Consider the following 19,696-nt stretch of genomic DNA (forward strand, 5'->3'; position numbering starts at 1 on the left):
CCTTTCTTGGAATTCTGCATGTTGAACCTTTTCAACACCTTATCCAAGTAGGTACTCTGACTAAGTCCAATTAGTCTTTTACTCCTTTCTCTTAATATCCTTATCCCTAGGATATAGGCAGCTTCCCCTAGGTCCTTCATAGCAAAGCACTTCCTATGCCAGGACTTAACCTCCTGCAAGGTTGGGATGTCATTTCCTATAAGTAGTATGTCATCCACATACAGTACCAAGAAGCTAACTATACTCCCACTAGCTCTGACATACACGCAGGACTCATCCTCACTTATTGAGAAGCCAAACTCTTTGACCTTGTCATCGAAACAAAGATTCCAGCTACGAGATGCTTGTTTTAATCCCTAAATGGATTTCTCAAGCTTGCATAATCTATTAGGGTACTCTGCACTGACAAAACCCTCTGGCAAATTCATGTACACATCCTCAGCCAACTTTCCATTAAGAAAAGCGGTTTTGACATCCATTTTCCATATTTCATAATCATGAAATGCAGCAATGGCCAACATAGCCCTAATAGACTTAATCTTTGCTACCGGCGAGAAGGTTTCATCATAATCAATACACTGAGTCTGAGTAAAACCCTTCGCAACCAGTCGAGCCTTATAAGTATGCACTTTTCCTTCCATGTCAGTCTTCTTCTTGAAGATCCATTCGCACCCGACTGTTTTACGGCCTGGTACATTGTCAACCAAGTTCCAAACTTGATTGTCATACATGGATTGTATCTCGCTGTCCATAGCCTCCTTCCATTTAGCAGACTCCAGGTCTGCCATGGCTTCCTTAACACTTCTAGGTTCATCCAAATTTACCAGTGTACTATCACAGATAAATGTATCACATTTCGTAGTAATATGAAAGCCATAATAAAACGCAGGTGTGTTCCTAACCCGTGTAGAACGCCTCAGAGGTACAGACTCGTCGGCTGGCTCAACAGGAGTTTCCTCCTCAGGTTAATTGTTAGTGTCTAAGGTTCCTTCACCAATTGATTCTTGGATTTCTTCAAGATCAATTTGCCTCCCACTGTCTCCTTGTCTTATAAATTCTCTCTCGTAAAAGACCCCTCCTCTTGCTACAAAGACCACATTCTCACTGGGTCTGTAGAAGAGGTAACCGAAGGATTTCTATTGGTAGCCGATGAAAATACACCTTTCACTTCGGGGTTCAAGCTTATCATGAGTTTCACACCTCACGAAAGCTTCGCAACCCCAAATTTTGATGTGGTCCAAATTGGGAACCTTCCCAGTCCACATCTCATGAGGTGTTTTGGTAACCTTCTTTGTAGGGACTAGATTAAGGATATGGGCAGCAGTCTCTAAGGCATACCCCCAAAAGGAGATTGGTAGCGAAGCTCGAATCATGATAGAGCGAACCATGTCTAACAAGGTTCGATTACGCCTCTCAGCTACACTGTTTAGCTATGGTGTCCTGGGAGGAGTCAATTGTGAGACAATCCCACACTCCTTAAGATAGTCTAGGAACTCGGTACTAAGATACTCACCACCTCGATCGGATCGAAGCATCTTAATGTTCCTGCCCAATTGATTTTCTACTTCCTGTTTGAATTCCTTAAACCTTTCAAAGGTTTCTGACTTATGTTTGATTAAGTAGACATACCCATATCTACTAAAATCATCAATAAAAGTCACATAATACCGATTAGCATCCCTTGTGGCGGTTTTGAATGGTCCACATACATCAGTATGTATTAGGTCCAACAAACCCTCACCCCTTTCACAAGTTCTAGTGAAGGGTGATTTTGTCATCTTTCCAAGTAGACAAGATTCACAACTATCATCCGATTTAAGGTCGAATGACTCCAAGACTCCACTCTTTTGGAGTTGGCCTATGTGTTTCTTGTTTACATGTCCAAGATGACAATGCCACAATGATGCCTTATCTAGGCTAGTAGAAGAATCAATATACAACACATTATTTCCTAAGTTTTCTACAATCGACACAGTTTCATACACACCATCACAAGGTAATGCTTTAAAATAAAACACATTATTAAAGAAAGCATTATTACCACCACATTCATTATCAAACAAAAAGGTAAAACCTTGTTTGTACAAAGCATGAAAGGAAATAATATTCGTCGCCATTTCAGACGAGAACATACATTTATTCAAATCTAATTTTAACCCATTATTTAGCAATAAAGTATAAACTCCAATCTTGGAAACAGGTGAAGCCTTCCTATTCCCCATGATCAAGTTTATCTTCCCGTGGTCGACATCCTTACTTCTTCTTAGGCCCTTCAAATCAGAACATATGTGAATACTGTTCGATAAGGTGTCTAAGTCCATAACTTATTTGGTATATACTTGACCCGACCGGCATGGTCCATTTGGGTTGCATCTCATCCAAACTATTATGGATAATTTTATGAGAGTTATACACATATGTTTATTAATATATTATGAGTTATAATATATTAATATGAAGTTACGTTATTTAATTAGTTTTAGTCTCAAATTAATCATGAATTAATTTAGAGATTAAAAGGAATACTAATTAAATTATGGGCTATTTGTTTTATATAGTGTGGGCTAATACTCATTTGTAAATGGACTAGGCTTATGTGGAAGTCCATGGATGATCCATGGAGCTTTTAACCCATGGATCCTTGGAAAAGGAAAAGACATGGGTTGTTAGGGTTTCACCCTAACCATGCACACTATATAAGCATGCTTATGGAGCATGAAATGGAGCCTAAGAGAAAACTAGTGATCTAGTGTGTGTGTGCATGTGTGTGGCCGATTTATACAAGGTGTATACTCTCATCAAAGTTTTCCAAGAGTTTGTGGTGTTTGTGATTCCAATTGAGGCATTCACACTATTGGTGCTTGGCCCTCAAACTCCTAAGAACCCAACTCACCAAAAGGTATGTAATCTCTTCTAACTCTTTTATGTTGAAATGTTCCCCATGCCATGTTAGATAGGTTATAAACCTTGGAAAATTATTATTTTGCATGTATTTAGACAAACATAGATCCAAGGTTTATTAGGGTTGCATGCACACTTAGGAAGTGTTAGATTGCTCAAAACCCAACAGTGGTATCAGAGCCTAGGCTTGCTTGTTTGATACTTGATGCAAAATAGTGAAAAAAGTCGAAATCGTTGCTGTCTGCATGGTGGACTCGCCAAGTCCATTGGGGGGACTCGATGAGTCCAAGGCAAAGTTCAACCTACTCGACGAGTCAGTTCATGCACTCGACGAGTAGGATCGAAAGAGTGCAGATTCTCGACTTTTGCTGTTGGAAATGGACTAGAAACATTACCCTAAACTGTTTTGGTGTTATAAAACTTATTTTAGTTGGTGTAATGGTTGTTCTAATCCATTTACAATAGCATATATCAAAAATCCATGATTTTATGTGTTCATATAATTCTTGAATTTTTGATGATCATGTTCATGTTCTTATGAATTTAGAAAATGATAGGAATTATTTGCTGAATTGTTTAGAATTAATTCTTGATCATTTATGTGTTTTAATGGAGTCCATAATTTGTCCTCAAGTTATGGATTACCAAAGGTCACTTTCATTTAACACACACTTAAAACACATAAGTTACATGAAAATGAAGAGTCTTCATTTTATGAACCTTTAATTCATAAGTTATGAAATGAAGAGTTTTGCAAAGTTACAAAACTTGCCCTCAAGTTTTGGAATTTGTAAAGTTTCACACACTTTAATAAACTTTAATTCCAAACCTTAGAGTTTTAATAGTTAAAATTCAACCCTTATACTATTTATAACATTAATGGTTAATTATTATATATATGTATAAGAATAAGTCGTTTTACCGTTAGTAGGCCTCATTCACGAAGCCGGTCTATAAGGTGGGTATAAGGTTGTTGCCTATAAAATGGCGACTTAATGGGTGTATACTCTCACCCACCGCTTGCTTGATCGGTGGAGGGTCGTTAGCCGAACGGGTAGAACAATGACTTTAAATCCTCATTAAAAGTATAATGAATATTATAAAATAACTAAACTCTTTTAATTCCCAATCTTAGTTATTTTAGGAAAATGTGAACATGGTGCTAATCCATGGAATTCACACTTTGTACCTTACCAAGTCGTTGGTGGAGCGTGTGTGGTTAACCGGCACACTAACTAGGACTAGTAAGGATCACGAAGGGTAACTTAATGTTTGTCATAGATCAATGGAGCATGTGTGGTTAACCGGCACATTGATTAGGTGATAATATTAGGAGTACCAAGTGAATTAGCATGGTTATTCACACCTTGTTTTGTGATCCTCGGCATCCCAGTCACAAAACTTAAAGGGCACAATCGAGATTGAAACATGCCATTGAAAAGTTCAATGAATCTCAAAAGAATCTAGGAATTTCAAATCCAATTAAACCTAATAAATCATTTCATTTTCATGGTGGAAATTGGTGAATCGTCATTCACCTACCTTTCAAATATATTATTACTTAGATTACGGCATCCCTCTTCTAAGTGTAATATATTGTGATTGGATCCTAGCCTTAATATTACATTTGGGTGTCTTATTAAGGATCCTAAATATCTAATCTAAACTTACTTTCTTCTTTCAGATGTCTTCCAACACTAATGCTTCAGGCTCTAACCCAACTGGTTCTTTCTCTCTCATGAATCTTTGTGGGAGGGTCATCTTTGATGGTTCCAACTTCATGGATTGGATTAGGAACATCAGGATGGTTACTCGTTACGAGGACAAGGAATATGTCCTCGATAAGGAGTTAAAAGAACTTGATGAGTCTACTGCTACTCCCGAGGAGATCGCTGAATTCAGGACTCATGAGAGAGATGCTACTAAGGTGGCATGTATCATGATGGCCACGATGACAGCCGAGCTCCAAAAGTCGTATGAAGATTTCTACCCTTTTGAGATGCACCAAGACCTGATGGAAAGGTACCATCAGAGTGCTCGTCAGGAGTGGTATGAAATAATCTCCTCCATAATAACTACCCGCATGAAGGACGGTGAATCCGTCACGAGCCACATGCAAAAGATGCAAAGGTATGTGGACCGTTTGCTGAAGCTAAATGTTAACATCCCCGAGGAGTTAGCAATTGACATCATTTTGCACTCCTTGCCTTCTTGTTATGATCATTTTCGAATGACATATCATATGAACAAGGAGGAAGTTACCCTCAGCAAGCTTCAAGGACTCTTGAAGACCGCTGAAACCGGTCTTAAGGGTAAAGCGGTTGTTACCTCTACTACTCCTACTCCAACTTCTACCCCTGTTTTAGCTATTGGGCAAGGCAAAGGGAAAAAGAGGAAGCACCCTTCGAAGGGTACCAAGGGAAAGTCTCTTGAAGGCTCCTCATCAAAGACTAATAACGGTTCTGTCACTCCTTCTGCCATTCCCAAGGATGCTGAATGCTTTTATTGCCATGAAAAGGCACACTGGAAGCGAAACTGCCCTAAGTACTTGCAGGATCTAAAGGATGGGAAAGTGAAACCCACCTATGCAGGTATTTACACTATATTGTCTAATTACTCAACATATTCTAACTCTTGGGTGCTTGATACAGGATGTGGTATTCACATATGTTCTGATTTGCAGGGCCTAAGAAGAAGTGAGGATGTGGAGCACAGGAAGATAAACTTAATCATGGGGAATAGGAAGGCTTCACCTGTTTCCAAGATTGGAGTTTATACTTTGTTGCTTAATAATGGGTTAAAATTAGATTTGAATAAATGTGTGTACTCGTCTGAAATGGCGAGGAATATTATTTCTTTTCATGCTTTGTACAAACAAGGTTTTACCTTTTCGTTTGATAATGAATGTGGTGGTATTAATGCTTTCTTTAATAATGTGTTTTATTTTAAAGCATTACCTTGTGATGGTGTGTATGAAACTGTGTCGATTGTAGACAACTTAGGAAATAATGTGTTGTATGTTGATTCTTCTACTAGCCTAGATAAAGCATCATTGTGGCATTGTCGTCTTGGACATGTAAACAAGAAACGCATAGGCCAACTCCAAAAGAGTGGAGTCTTGGAATCATTTGACCTCAAATCAGATGATAGTTGTGAATCTTGTCTACTTGGAAAAATGAAAAAATCACCCTTCACTGGAACTTGTGAGAGGGGTGAAGGTTTGTTGGACCTAATACATACTGATGTATGTGGGCCATTCAAAACCGCCACAAGGGACGCTAATCGGTATTATGTGACTTTTATTGATGATTTTAGTAGATATGGGTATGTCTACTTAATCAAACATAAGTCCGAAACCTTTGAAAGGTTTAAGGAATTCAAGCAGGAAGTAGAAAATCAATTGGGCAGGAACATTAAGATGCTTCGATCCGATCGAGGTGGTGAGTATCTTAGTACCGAGTTCCTTGACTACCTTAAGGAGTGTGGGATTGTCTCACAATTGACTCCTCCCAGGACACCACAGCTGAATGGTGTAGCTGAGAGGCGTAATCGTACCTTGTTGGACATGGTTCGCTCTATGATGAGTCGAGTTTCGTTACCAATCTCTTTTTGGGGGTATGCCTTAGAGACTGCCGCCCATATCCTTAATTTAGTCCCTACAAAGAAGGTTACCAAAACACCTCATGAGATGTGGACTGGGAAGGTTCCCAATTTGGAACACATCAAAATTTGGGGTTGCGAAGCCTTCGTGAGGCGTGAAACTCATGATAAGCTTGAACCCCGAAGTGAAAGGTGTATTTTCATCGGCTACCCACAGAAATCCTTCGGTTACCTTTTCTACAGACCCAGTGAGAATGTGGTCTTTGTAGCACGAAGAGGGATCTTTTGCGAGAAAGAATTTATAATCCAAGGAGACAGTGGGAGGCAGATTGATCTTGAAGAAATTCAAGAATCAATTGGTGAAGGAACCTCAGACACTAGCAATCAACCTGAGGAAGAAACTCCTGTTGATCCAGCTGACGAGTCTGTACCTCCGAGACGTTCCACACAGGTTAGGAACACACCTTCGTTTTATTATGGTTTTCATATTACTACGGAAGGTGATACGTTTATTAGTGATAGTACACTAGTAAATTTGGATGAACCTAGCAGTGTTAAGGAAGCCATGGCAGGCCCGGAGTCTGCTAAATGGAAGGAGGCTATGGACAGCGAGATACAGTCCATGTATGACAATCAAGTTTGGAACTTGGTTGACAATGTACCAGGCCGTAAAACAGTCGGGTGCAAATGGATCTTCAAAAAGAAGACAGACATGGAAGGAAAAGTGCATACTTATAAGGCTCGACTGGTTGCGAAGGGTTTTACTCAAACTCAAGGTGTTGATTATGATGAAACTTTCTCGCCGGTGGCCAAGATTAAGTCTATTAGGGTTATGTTAGCCATTGCAGCATTTCATGATTATGAAATATGGCAAATGGATGTCAAAACCGCTTTCCTTAATGGAAAGTTGGCTGAGGATGTGTACATGAATCAGCCAGAGGGTTTTGTCAATGCAGAGTACCCTAATAGAGTATGCAAGCTTGAGAAATCCATTCATGGATTAAAACAAGCATCTCGTAGCTGGAATCTTTGTTTTGATGAGAAGGTAAAAGAGTTTGGCTTCTTGAGAAGCGAAGATGAGTCTTGCGTGTATGTCAGAGCTAGTGGGAGTATAGTTAGCTTCTTGGTACTGTATGTGGATGACATACTACTCATAGGAAATGACATCCCAACCTTGCAGGAGGTTAAGTCCTGGCTTGGGAAGTGCTTTGCTATGAAGGACCTAGGGGAGGCTACCTATATCCTAGGGATAAGGATATTAAGAGAAAGGAGTAGAAGACTAATTGGACTTAGTCAGAGTATCTACTTGGATAAGGTGTTGAAAAGGTTCAACATGGAGAATTCCAAGAAAGGAGATTTACCGATCCAAAGCAATACCAAACTGAGTAAGACTCAGAGTCCGAGTACAGAGGCAGAGATAGCTGAGATGAGCCAATTACCATATGCTTCCGCAGTTGGCTCGATCATGTATGCTATGACTTGTACCCGTCCTGATGTGGCATTTGCTTTGAGCATGGTCAGCAGGTATCAGGGGAACCCTGGCAAAGCTCATTGGACCGCGGTAAAGAACATTCTCAAGTACCTGCGGAGGACTAAGGATTGGGTCCTTACCCTTGGTGGCAGTGATGACTTGAGAATATTAGGGTATAGTGATGCTGGTTTTCAGACTGATAGGGATAATTTCCGCTCTCAGTCGGGCTGGATCTTTACCTTAAATGGAGGGGCAATTTCTTGGAAGAGTTCCAAACAGGAGACGGTGGCTTATTCGACTTGTGAATCAGAGTATATAGCAGCGAGTGAAGCAGCGAAGGAGGCGATATGGCTAAAGAACTTCATCGGAGACCTTGGAGTTGTACCAGCTATTAAGGAACCTATAGAGATTTTCTGTGACAACAATAGTGTGGTTACCTTAGCTAAGGAACCAAGAGATCATGGCAGATCTCGACATATTGACAGAAAATATCACTTCATAAGACACAAGATTGAAGAAGGACTCCTTGTGACAAGGAGGATATCGTCGGATGAGAATCCTGCAGATCCCCTTACGAAGGGACTGACGAGGGTTAAGCATTTTCAGCATGCGAGACGCATCGGGCTGAGGGACGATATTAGTTTTACAGATTAGATAGTTTTCCTGAAACTTGTAACATGTAATCGACGTTTGATGATGAATAAAATTTGTGATTTATTTATGAGTAAAGTGTTACTATCATTGTCAATTATTTACTATTGTTTCAGTTTTGCATGTTTTGACTTCCAGAATAATTAATTTATTCAAACCTCCACAATCGATCATACGTCGGAAGTAGGTATGAATCAAGATTGTCATGAATTGGGTTTGTAGATGCCTTAAAGGTGTTTAGACATGGCAATGGTTGCTGCAACATTCATGAGTACTCATAAGTTATGAGTATTGGTATAAACCCACGCTCACTTGTATCACTTCATGGAATTTATCTCGAGTGATCGTGAGACGATAACATCATATAAATCTTTAAACCTAGAGATATGAGTTGTTACCTATGAGTTGATTGTGCATTGATTGCACGTAAACGCATCAGTAACTTGATGTTATAAAACGTGCCTTTGTGTACAATTCAATAAATAGTAGAACAAGCATATCAGTCGAAGTTTATCTGTTCCTTCTAGAAATAGAAGCGATATCCGGGCCCCTCGATGATTTTGTGTTGACCCATGAACCAGGCCTGGTCAGAACTAAACCGATGTGTTCAGTGAAGTTCTTCGTCAAACAAATCGGAAAATCGAGAAACAACTGCTAGACAATAAGCAAGACATAGTTCCATGTGTTTGTCCGGCTGATATCATGAGAATAGAGGATTATGTGATCACTTATCTAAAATGGCGCTTCATAGTTCGACAGAGTCCTCATTGTTCGAGGGAGTTTTCGAGAGCTACGATTGTTGGTTGGTTCCTGAAGTTATAGGCAAATATAGTTATTAGACTTATCCAAGTGGGAGTCTGTTGGATAAGGTGTCTAAGTCCATAACTTATTTGGTATATACTTGACCCGACCGGCATGGTCCATTTGGGTTGCATCTCATCCAAACTATTATGGATAATTTTATGAGAGTTATACACATATGTTTATTAATATATTATGAGTTATAATATATTAATATGAAGTTACGTTATTTAATTAGTTTTAGTCTCAAATTAATCATGAATTAATTTAGAGATTAAAAGGAATACTAATTAAATTATGGGCTATTTGTTTTATATAGTGTGGGCTAATACTCATTTGTAAATGGGCTAGGCTTATGTGGAAGTCCATGGATGATGCATGGAGCTTTTAACCCATGGATCCTTGGAAAAGGAAAAGACATGGGTTGTTAGGGTTTCACCCTAACCATGCACACTATATAAGCATGCTTATGGAGCATGAAATGGAGCCTAAGAGAAAACTAGTGATCTAGTGTGTGTGTGCATGTGTGTGGCCGATTTATACAAGGTGTATACTCTCATCAAAGTTTTCCAAGAGTTTGTGGTGTTTGTGATTCCATTTGAGGCATTCACACTATTGGTGCTTGGCCCTCAAACTCCTAAGAACCCAACTCACCAAAAGGTATGTAATCTCTTCTAACTCTTTTATGTTGAAATGTTCCCCATGCCATGTTAGATAGGTTATAAACCTTGGAAAATTATTATTTTGCATGTATTTAGACAAACATAGATCCAAGGTTTATTAGGGTTGCATGCACACTTAGGAAGTGTTAGATTGCTCAAAACCCAACAAATACCACATCCTGTATCAAGCACCCAAGAGTTAGAATATGGTGAGTTATTAGACAATATTTTGTAAATACCTGCGTGGGTGGGTTTCACTTTCCCATCCTTCAGATCCTGCAAGTATTTTGAGCAGTTTCGCTTCCAGTGCCCCTTGTCCTGGCAATAGTAGCAATCAGCATCCTTGGGAATGGTAGAAGGAGTGGCAGAACCGCTCTTGGTCCTTGATGAGGAGCCTTCAAGAGACTTTCCCTTGGTACCCTTTGAAGGGCGCTTCATCGTTTTCCCTTTGCCTTGCCCGATAGCCAAAACAGGGGTAGATGTTGGAGTAGGAGTAGTAGAGGTAACAAACGCCTTGCGCTTAAGACCGGTTTCAGCGGTCTTCAAGAGTCCTTGAAGCTTGCTAAGGGTAACTTCCTCCTTGTTCATATGATATGTCATACGAAAATGGTCATAACAAGAAGGTAAGGAGTGCAAAATGATGTCAATTGCCAACTCCTCAGGGAAGTTCACATTCAGCTTCAGCAAATGGTCCACATACCTTTGCATCTTTTGCATGTGGGCCGTGATGGATTCACCGTCCTTCATGCAGGTTGTTATTATGGTGGAGATTATTTCATACTGCTCTTGACGAGCACTCTGATGGTACCTTTCCATCAGGTCTTGGTGCATCTCAAAAGGGTAGAAGTCCTCATAGGACTTTTGGAGCTCGGCTGTCATCGTGGCCATCATGATGCATGCCACCTTTGTAGCATCTCTCTCATGTGTCCTGAATTTAGCGATCTCCTCAGGAGTAGCAGTAGACTCATGAAGCTCTTTTAACTCCTAATCGAGGACATATTCCTTGTCCTCATAACGAGTTACCATCCTGATGTTCCTTATCCAGTCCATGAAGTTAGAACCATCAAAGATGACTCTCCCACAAAGATTCATGAGAGAGAAAGAACCAGTTGGGTTAGAGCCCGAAGCATTAGTGTTAGAAGACATCTGAAAGAAGAAAGCAAATTTAGATTATACTTAGAAGAGGGATGTCGTAATCTAAGTAATCATATATTTGAAAGGTAGGTGAATGACGATTCACCAATTTCCACCACGAAAACGAAATAATTTAATAGGTTTTAATTGGATTTGAAATTCCTAGATTCTTTTGAGATTCATTGAACTTTTCAATGGCATGTTTCAATCTCGATTGTGTCCTTCAAGTTTTGTGACTGGGATGCCGAGGATCACAAAACAAGGTGTGAACAACCATGCCAATTCACTTGGTACCCTTAATATTATCACCTAATCAATGTGTCGGTTAACCACACAGCTCCATTGATCTATGACAAACATTAAGTCACCCTTCGTGATCCTTACTAGTCCAAGTTAGTGTGCCGGTTAACCACACACTCTCCACCAACGACTTGGTAAGGTACAAAGTGTGAATTCCATGGATTAGCTGTAACAGCCCGAAATTTTCAGGTATTTATTTTGGATTTATTTATGGATATTGTGAGTGGACTCGGCGAGTTGGAGCCCAGACTCGCCGAGTACGATCGCGGATTTGGGCACAGGTTCGGGTCCGGACTCGACGAGTCCAAGAGTGGACTCGGCGAGTCCACGCTGTGTGGTGAAACCCTAATTTCCAGGGTTTGCGGCCTACTTAAAGGGCCTTATGGCCGTCATTTGTGCTCACCTAACCCTTAGAGAGAAACCCTTGTGTGCTTGAACGTTTTAAGAGAGAAAGGAAGCATTCTTGACCATTGTGTGTGTCATTTAGCAAAGAAGGAGAAGATTATAAGCAAGAGGAAGCAAAGGAGGTTGCTATTCTGTGGATTTGAAGCTTAGATCATCAATCTAGAGGTATGATTTCGGATTACTTTCTGTTTTGTGATGAATAATGGGATCTAGGGTTTCTTATGGACATTTATGGGATGATTTGATGCCAAATAGTTCCCTTCTTGTGTTAGGGCTCTGGATCTGGATCCGGATCCATAGTGGTCCAGAGAGCCTCATTCTTCAAGCTTTATGTATAGCAATGGAGTTTATGACCTTGGGTTGTAGTATTTGAGACAAAAACATCATTTATGGTCATGTAGAGATGGTATGTGAATCAAGATAGTGACTTTACGTGCTAAATATGCTTGGAAGGACTGGATCTATGGGTTAATGGACTAGATCTAACCTTTTGAGCAAGTTTGAGTCATTGCATGGCACGGACTCGTCGAGCTCCGGTGTTAGCCCTCCCGGAGGGAATGGAGGATTTTGTTGTATACTGCGATGCATCGATTTTAGGATTGGGAGCAGTACTGATGCATAGAGGGCATGTGATAGCATACGTATAGAGGCAGTTGAAGCCTCACGAGTTGAGGTATGCCACCCATGACCTAGAGTTGGGGGCAGTGGTGTTCGCCCTCAAGATATGGCGCCATTATTTTTATGGGGTTCGGTGTACAATATACGCGGATCATAAGAGTCTGAAGTATTTGATGGATCAACCCAACGGTAGCGGAGGTGGTTGGATGTGGTTAAGGATTATGATTGTGAGATCCTGTACCATCCGGGCAAGGCTAATGCGGTAGTCGACGCCCTGAGTCGTCGGGCGGAGAGTGCCCCGTTGCGAGGTGTGTGTTTGCATTTGACCGTGATGACTCTGGTGTTGGACACCATTCGAGGAGCATAGGCTGAGGCAGTGAGGTCGGAAAACCATAAGAGAGAGCAAGTTGTTAGATTGATATTGGAGTTTGTTACTGATGGTCGAGGGCTTATGACTTTTCAGGGGCGTATTTGGGTACCATTCGTGGGAGGTACGCATACTATTTTGATGGAAGAGGCTTATCGGTCAAAATTCTCAATCCATCCCAGGGCCACTAAGATGTATTTGGATTTGAGGAAGGAGTATTGGTGGCCCTGTATGAAGAGAGACGTTGTGTGGTTCGTCGAGAGGTGCTTAACCTGCCTTAAGGTTAAGGCCGAGCATCAGAGGCCGCATGGTAAGTTGCAGCCATTGCAGATTCCCGAATGGAAGTAGGAACAGATCACCATGGATTTCATCACTAAACTACCAAGGACTACTCGGGGAGTTGATGCAATTTGGGTGATTGTGGATAGATTGACGAAGAGCGCTCACTTCCTTGCCATCAGTGAGAGTTCTTCCGCAGAGAAGTTAGCAAAGATATATGTGAGGGAAGTGGTATCTCGGCATGGGGTACCGATCTCGATTGTCTCCGACCGGGACGTGCGTTTCACTTCCAGGTTCTGGAAGAAGTTCCACGAGGAGTTGGGTACTAGGCTGCATTGTAGTACCGCATATCACCCGCAAACAGACAAATAGAGTGAGCGGAAAATTCAGACCCTCGAGGACATGCTCCGAGCATGTGTATTGTATTTTGGGGGAAGTTGGGATACGTATTTTCCGTTGGCCGAGTTTTCTTACAATAACAGCCATCATTCGAGCATCGGTATGCCACCCTTTGAGCTGTTGTACGGGAGGAAGTATCGAACCCCCATTTGTTGGGGAGAAGTCGGGCAGCGTGTTATGGGTAATACGGAGATAGTGCTTCAGACGACAGAGCAAATCCAGCGGGTTAGACAGAGGTTACTGACTGCTCAGAGTCGACAGAAGAGTTATACAGACAGACGCCAGTCCGAACTTGAGTTCTAGGTCAGTGATTTTGTGATCCTGAAGGTCTCTCCTTGGAAGGGAGTGATCCGATTCAGGAGGAGGGGCAAGTTGGGGCCCCAATATATCGGACCATTTCGGGTAATCGCGAGGGTAGGCAGGGTAGCCTATCTCTTGGATTTGCCGGAAGAATTAGGGCAGATTCACGACACTTTCCATGTGTCGCAATTGCGGAAGTGTATAGCCGATGAGTCGGCAGTGGTTCCATTAGACGATATTCAGGTGGATGCGAGCCTAAATTATGCGGAGAGACCAGTGGCCATCAGAGATCGGAAAATCAAGGTTCTGAGGAACAAGGAGGTACCTTTGGTCTTGATTCAGTGGCAGCATCGGAAGGGGTCCGAGATGACATGCGAACCGGAGCGTGAGATGCGAGAGCAGCATCCAGAGTTATTTGTAGAGTGAGACTTCGAGGGCGAAGTCTAGTTCCAGTGGGGGAGAATTATAAAAGCCCAAAATTTTCAGGTATTTATTTTGGATTTATTTATGGAAATTGTGAGTGGACTCGGCGAGTTGGAGCCCAGACTCGCTGAGTAGGATCGCAGATTTTGGCACGGGTTCGCGTCCGGACTCGACGAGTCCAAGAGTGGACTCGGCGAGTCCACGCTGTGTGGTGAAACCCTAATTTTCGGGGTTTGCGGCCTATTTAAAGGGCCTTATGTCCGTCATTTGTGCTCACCCAACCGTTAGAGAGAAACCCTTGTGTGCTTGGACATTTTGAGAGAGAAAGGAAGCATTCTTGACCTTTGTGTGTGTCATTTAGCAAAGAAGGAGAAGATTATAAGCAAGAGGAAGCAAAGGAGGTTGCTATTTTATGGATTTAAAGCTTAGATCATCAATCTAGAGGTATGATTTTGGATTACTTTCTGTTTTGTGATGAATAATGGGATCTAGGGTTTCTTATGGACATTTATGGGATGATTTGATGCCAAATCGTTCCCTTCTTGTGTTGAGGCTCTGGATCTGGATCCATAGAGGTCCAGACACCATATTGGATTCAATTATTATTGTGTTTCACTTTGCATGTTTTGACTTCCCGAATAAACTAGGTTATTCTTCCGGAATGACTAAGTTATTCAAACCATCCACAGTCGGTCATATGTTGGAAGTAGATATGAATTAAGACTGTCATGGGTTGGCTTGTAGAGGTCTAAGATGTTGGACAACGGGCTACAACACTCATGAGTGCTCATAAGTTCTGAGTATTGGATTCAACCCGCGCTCATTTGAATCACTTCATGGATTTTATCACGAGTGATCATGAGACGATAATATCTTATATTCTTCAAACCTAGAGATATGAGTTGTTACTATGAGTTGATAGTACATTGATTACACGAAACGCATTGGTAACAGTATACAATGAATAATGTGTAATCATATGGTGATAAATAAAAGGTGTTTTATTTATATTCATAAGTTCTGAGACCATATTGGATTCAATTATTATTGTGTTTCACTTTGCATGTTTTGACTTCCCGAATAAACTAGGTTATTCTTCCGGAATGACTAAGTTATTCAAACCATCCACAGTCGGTCATATGTTGGAAGTAGATATGAATTAAGACTGTCATGGGTTGGGTTGTAGAGGTCTAAGATGTTGGACAAAGGGCTACAACACTCATGAGTGCTCATAAGTTCTGAGTATTGGATTCCACCCGCGCTCATTGGAATCACTTCATGGATTTTATCACGAGTGATCATGAGACGATAATATCTTATATTCTTCAAACCTAGAGATATGAGTTGTTACTATGAGTTGATAGTACATTGATTACACGAAACGCATTGGTAACTCGATGTTATAAAACGTGTCTTTGTGTATGATTCAACAAGTAGTAGAACAAGCCATATGAGTCGAAGTTTATCCATTCCTTTTACCTTCGGGATAAAAGCGATATCTGTGGGCCCCTCGATGATTTGATGATGACAAATGGAAGTGCTCGGCCGGGCCAGGACTGATTTGATTTGTTCAATTAGTCAGTCGTCATAAATCGGAAATCGGGAAACAACTAATGGACAGAGAGAATGAATATAATCCATGTCTCAGTCCATATGATATCTAGAATGGAGGAATATATGATCCCTTATCTAGTGGACAAGTCATTGACAAGATCAGAGTTCATCTACATGGTCAAAGTTCGATAGAAGCTTTTGAGAGCTACGATTGCCAGTTGGTTCCTGAAGTCATACGCAATAATAGTTTTAGACTTATCCAAGTGGGAGACTGTTGGATTAATGTCTAAGTCCATAACTATAATTGGTAAGACTTGACCCGACTCGGCATGGTCCATTTGGGTTGCATGGCATCATGCACTTGGATAGACTATAATGAGAGAAATAAGACACTTATGGTTATTAATATATTATAAGTTCTAGTATATTAATAATAAGAATAATAAGATTATTTAATTAGTATTGATCAAGAATTAATCTAGGATTAATTAAGTGATCAAAAGGAGACTAATTAAATATATGGGTTGATTGTGTAAATCATTCATTCTTATATATGTGGGCTTGTGATCCAAGATTCCTTATGTTGGACTAAGTCCATGGAGGTTAAAATCCATGGAGCATAAGGAATGGGTAAAGTCATGGGTTACATGGTGTAACCCTAATAGCCACCATATAAAAGAAACCCATGGCTCAAGAAATCGTGACACTATGTGTGTGTATGAGGGCTAGACGATTTCATGAAGTGTTCTAATTTCTCTCAAGTTATTCCAAGTGTATTTGGTGTTGTGTGAACCATTTGAGGTGTCACACTTGGGGCACTAGGCACTCAAGCTTCATGAAGACAAGCACTATCAAAGAGGTATGTATTCTATCTTGTTATATTAATAGTTTTGTATGCTAGATTAAGATAATACCTTGGATGTTCATATTTGCATGTATAATAGAGAAAACATAGATCCAAGGTATTTAGGGTTGCATGTACACTTAGGAGTGTTAGAATGCTCATAACCCAACAGTGGTATCAGAGCCTAGGCTTGTTTTCTTGTTATACTTGCAATAGAAGCAGAAAAATCGAGTTTTGGTGCTGTCAGCCCAGCAGACTCGCCGAGTCCATGAAGGGACTCAACGAGTCCAAGGAAAAATGCATCCAACTCGCCGATTTGTGTTCATGCACTCGACGAGTTGGACCCCAGACAACATACTTTCGAGGTTTTTGGCTAGAAATGGACTAGGAACATTACCCTAAGTTGTTTTTGAACTTATAAACTTGTTTTTTGATGTGGTAATGTTCATGCTAATCCATTTTCAAAGATAATTGTCAATAGATTCATGTTTTATATTAGTTTAAAGGTTAGACTAATTATATGAAAAAGTTTGATTTGAATTATCTTGTTCATATGAGTTTCTTAGATTAATAGAAAAGTTGAATGAAATATTTGTAATCAATCCATTTTAATCTAAGAGTTGAGTATAAAATGTGTTTGTGTAACTTATCCTCAAGTTACATGAAGAGTCACATTAAAGACTCATAAAACTCATAAAGTTGTCAAAGGTTACAAAAAATGAAGAGTCTAGTTCTAATTAATTGGAGTTACGACTCCATAATTTGTCCTCAAGTTATGGAGGACCAAGAGTCTCTTCATTAAATAAAATATATATATATATATATATATATATATATATATATATATATATATATATATATATAATTAATGTAACCTTAATTAATTTCATAAGTTATAAAATAAAGAAAAAGTTAATTCTTTATTAGTTTAAAGTCTTCCATAATTTGTCCTCAAGTTATGGAACTTGAAGAGTTTTTGGATTAAAACTACTTTAAACATATAAGTTATGGAATTAATTAGTTTTGAATAGTTTCAAAACTTGCCCTCAAGTTTTGGAATTTGTAAAGTTTTCTCTTATGAATACTTTAATTCCAAGTTAGCCCTTAGAATTTTAAAAGTTAAAATTCAACCCTTATACTTTATAATATTATAAGTTAATAATATATATATACATATATATATATATATATATATATATATATATATATATATATATATATATATATATATATATATATATATATATATATATATATATATATATATGTATAAGAGTAAAGTTGGTCTTACCGCTAGTACGCCTCATTCACGAAGCCGGTCTATAAGGTGGGTATAAGGTTGTTGCCTATAAAATGGCAACTTAATGGGTGTCCACTTTCACCCACCGCTTGCTTAACTGGTGGAGGGTCGTTAGCCGAACAGGTTTGACATGACTATAATTCTCCCTTCATTAAAAGTATTAATGATAAATACTAAGTAACTAAACTCTTAATAATTCCCAATCTTAGTTACTTAGAAAAAAATGTGAATAAGGTGCTAATCCATGAAATTACACTTTGCACTTTGTTTAAGTCGGTTAGTGGAGCGTGTGTGGTTAACCGGCACACTAACTCGTATTTAACAAGGTAGGCAAAGGGTAACTTAATGTTTATCATAGTATCGATGGAGCGTGTGTGGTTAACCGGCACATCGATTGAGGGGTAAACACTTAATGGTACCCAGTAATTTGCATGGTTACTTCACACCTTGTTTTGTGATCCTCGGCATCCCAGTCACAAAACCTGAAGGGCACACTCGAGATTGAAACATGCCATTGAACAGTTCAATGAATCTCAAAAGATCTAGGAGTTTCAAAACCAATTAAAACCTAATAATACATTTCGTGTATCTTGGTGGAAATTGGTGAATCGTCATTCACCTACCTTCAAATTGTTTTATAGCTTGGATTACGGCATACCTCTTCTAAGTTATAAAATAGTTTGTTGGGTCCTAGCCTTAATATTTTCATATTGGGTGTCATATTAAGGACTTTAAATCAACTATCTTGAATATCTCCCAAAACATGTCTGTTTTAGACATTTATGATCTTCCCAAATCTCTTGAAACAAGCATTCCTAAATGAAGATGATGTCCCATGGATATCATACTTCTTTCTCCTCCTCCAATTATTCTCCCTAACCCTCAAGTTCTTGAAAAGTTTAAGGTCACTCAAGCCCTATTGGCAAGGCAAGGTCTAGGTGTGATCACATCTTGGAGATGTAGTCACATATTGACAAGCCGGGAGAGTTGGATGTCAAAGTCTTGAGAAAGTTGGTGGTTCAATCACTTTCTAAGTCACATAGTGAGTTCCTTTGGGACACCTATGAAAAAGACTATGACAAGACCCTTAATGACCTTATCTATTGTTAAGATCAACTTCCTGAAACTTTATGGACATTGACAATAGTGACACAGGAAATCCAGGAAAGCATTCTCTTCCCAATGGAAAGGGATCGGCCATAGTCAACTCGGTTGAACAAATGGTAAAGAGAAAAGCTAAGTCTGTGATAGTCCCGTGTACCATTATCAAAGGGTCCATATGTTTATATTGCCAAAGTAAGGGTCATTAGTTGCGAAGCTGCCTAATTTACCTAAGGATGTTAAAGTCAATAAGTTTGAATCTACTTCAGGTAAAGTCCACTATCTAACTCTGCTAAGTTTCTATTCTGAAATTCTTATTACATGATGTGACTAGGTCACATGTTAATGTTTTAAGAATCAAAGAAAAGTGAAGGAACTTAAAGAAAGAATATGTTGAATCTGATCGCATAGATGGATTTCTATTGCGCAGTTTGAAAAATCGGATTCTTGAGCTAATTCTTAGGAGTTATGAGATGTTGCTTAGGAATAGATAACAACAAGTTTTCATATGGATTGTAAGGATAAGTTTTTCCGCATAGTTTTAAAATAAAAGAAAATTTTTGATTTTATTTATTTTAAAAATATC

Source organism: Lactuca saligna, chromosome 5, assembly GCF_052625555.1.
Source record: "Lactuca saligna cultivar CGN05327 chromosome 5, ASM5262555v1, whole genome shotgun sequence".
NCBI classification, from domain to species: Eukaryota; Viridiplantae; Streptophyta; class Magnoliopsida; order Asterales; family Asteraceae; genus Lactuca; species Lactuca saligna.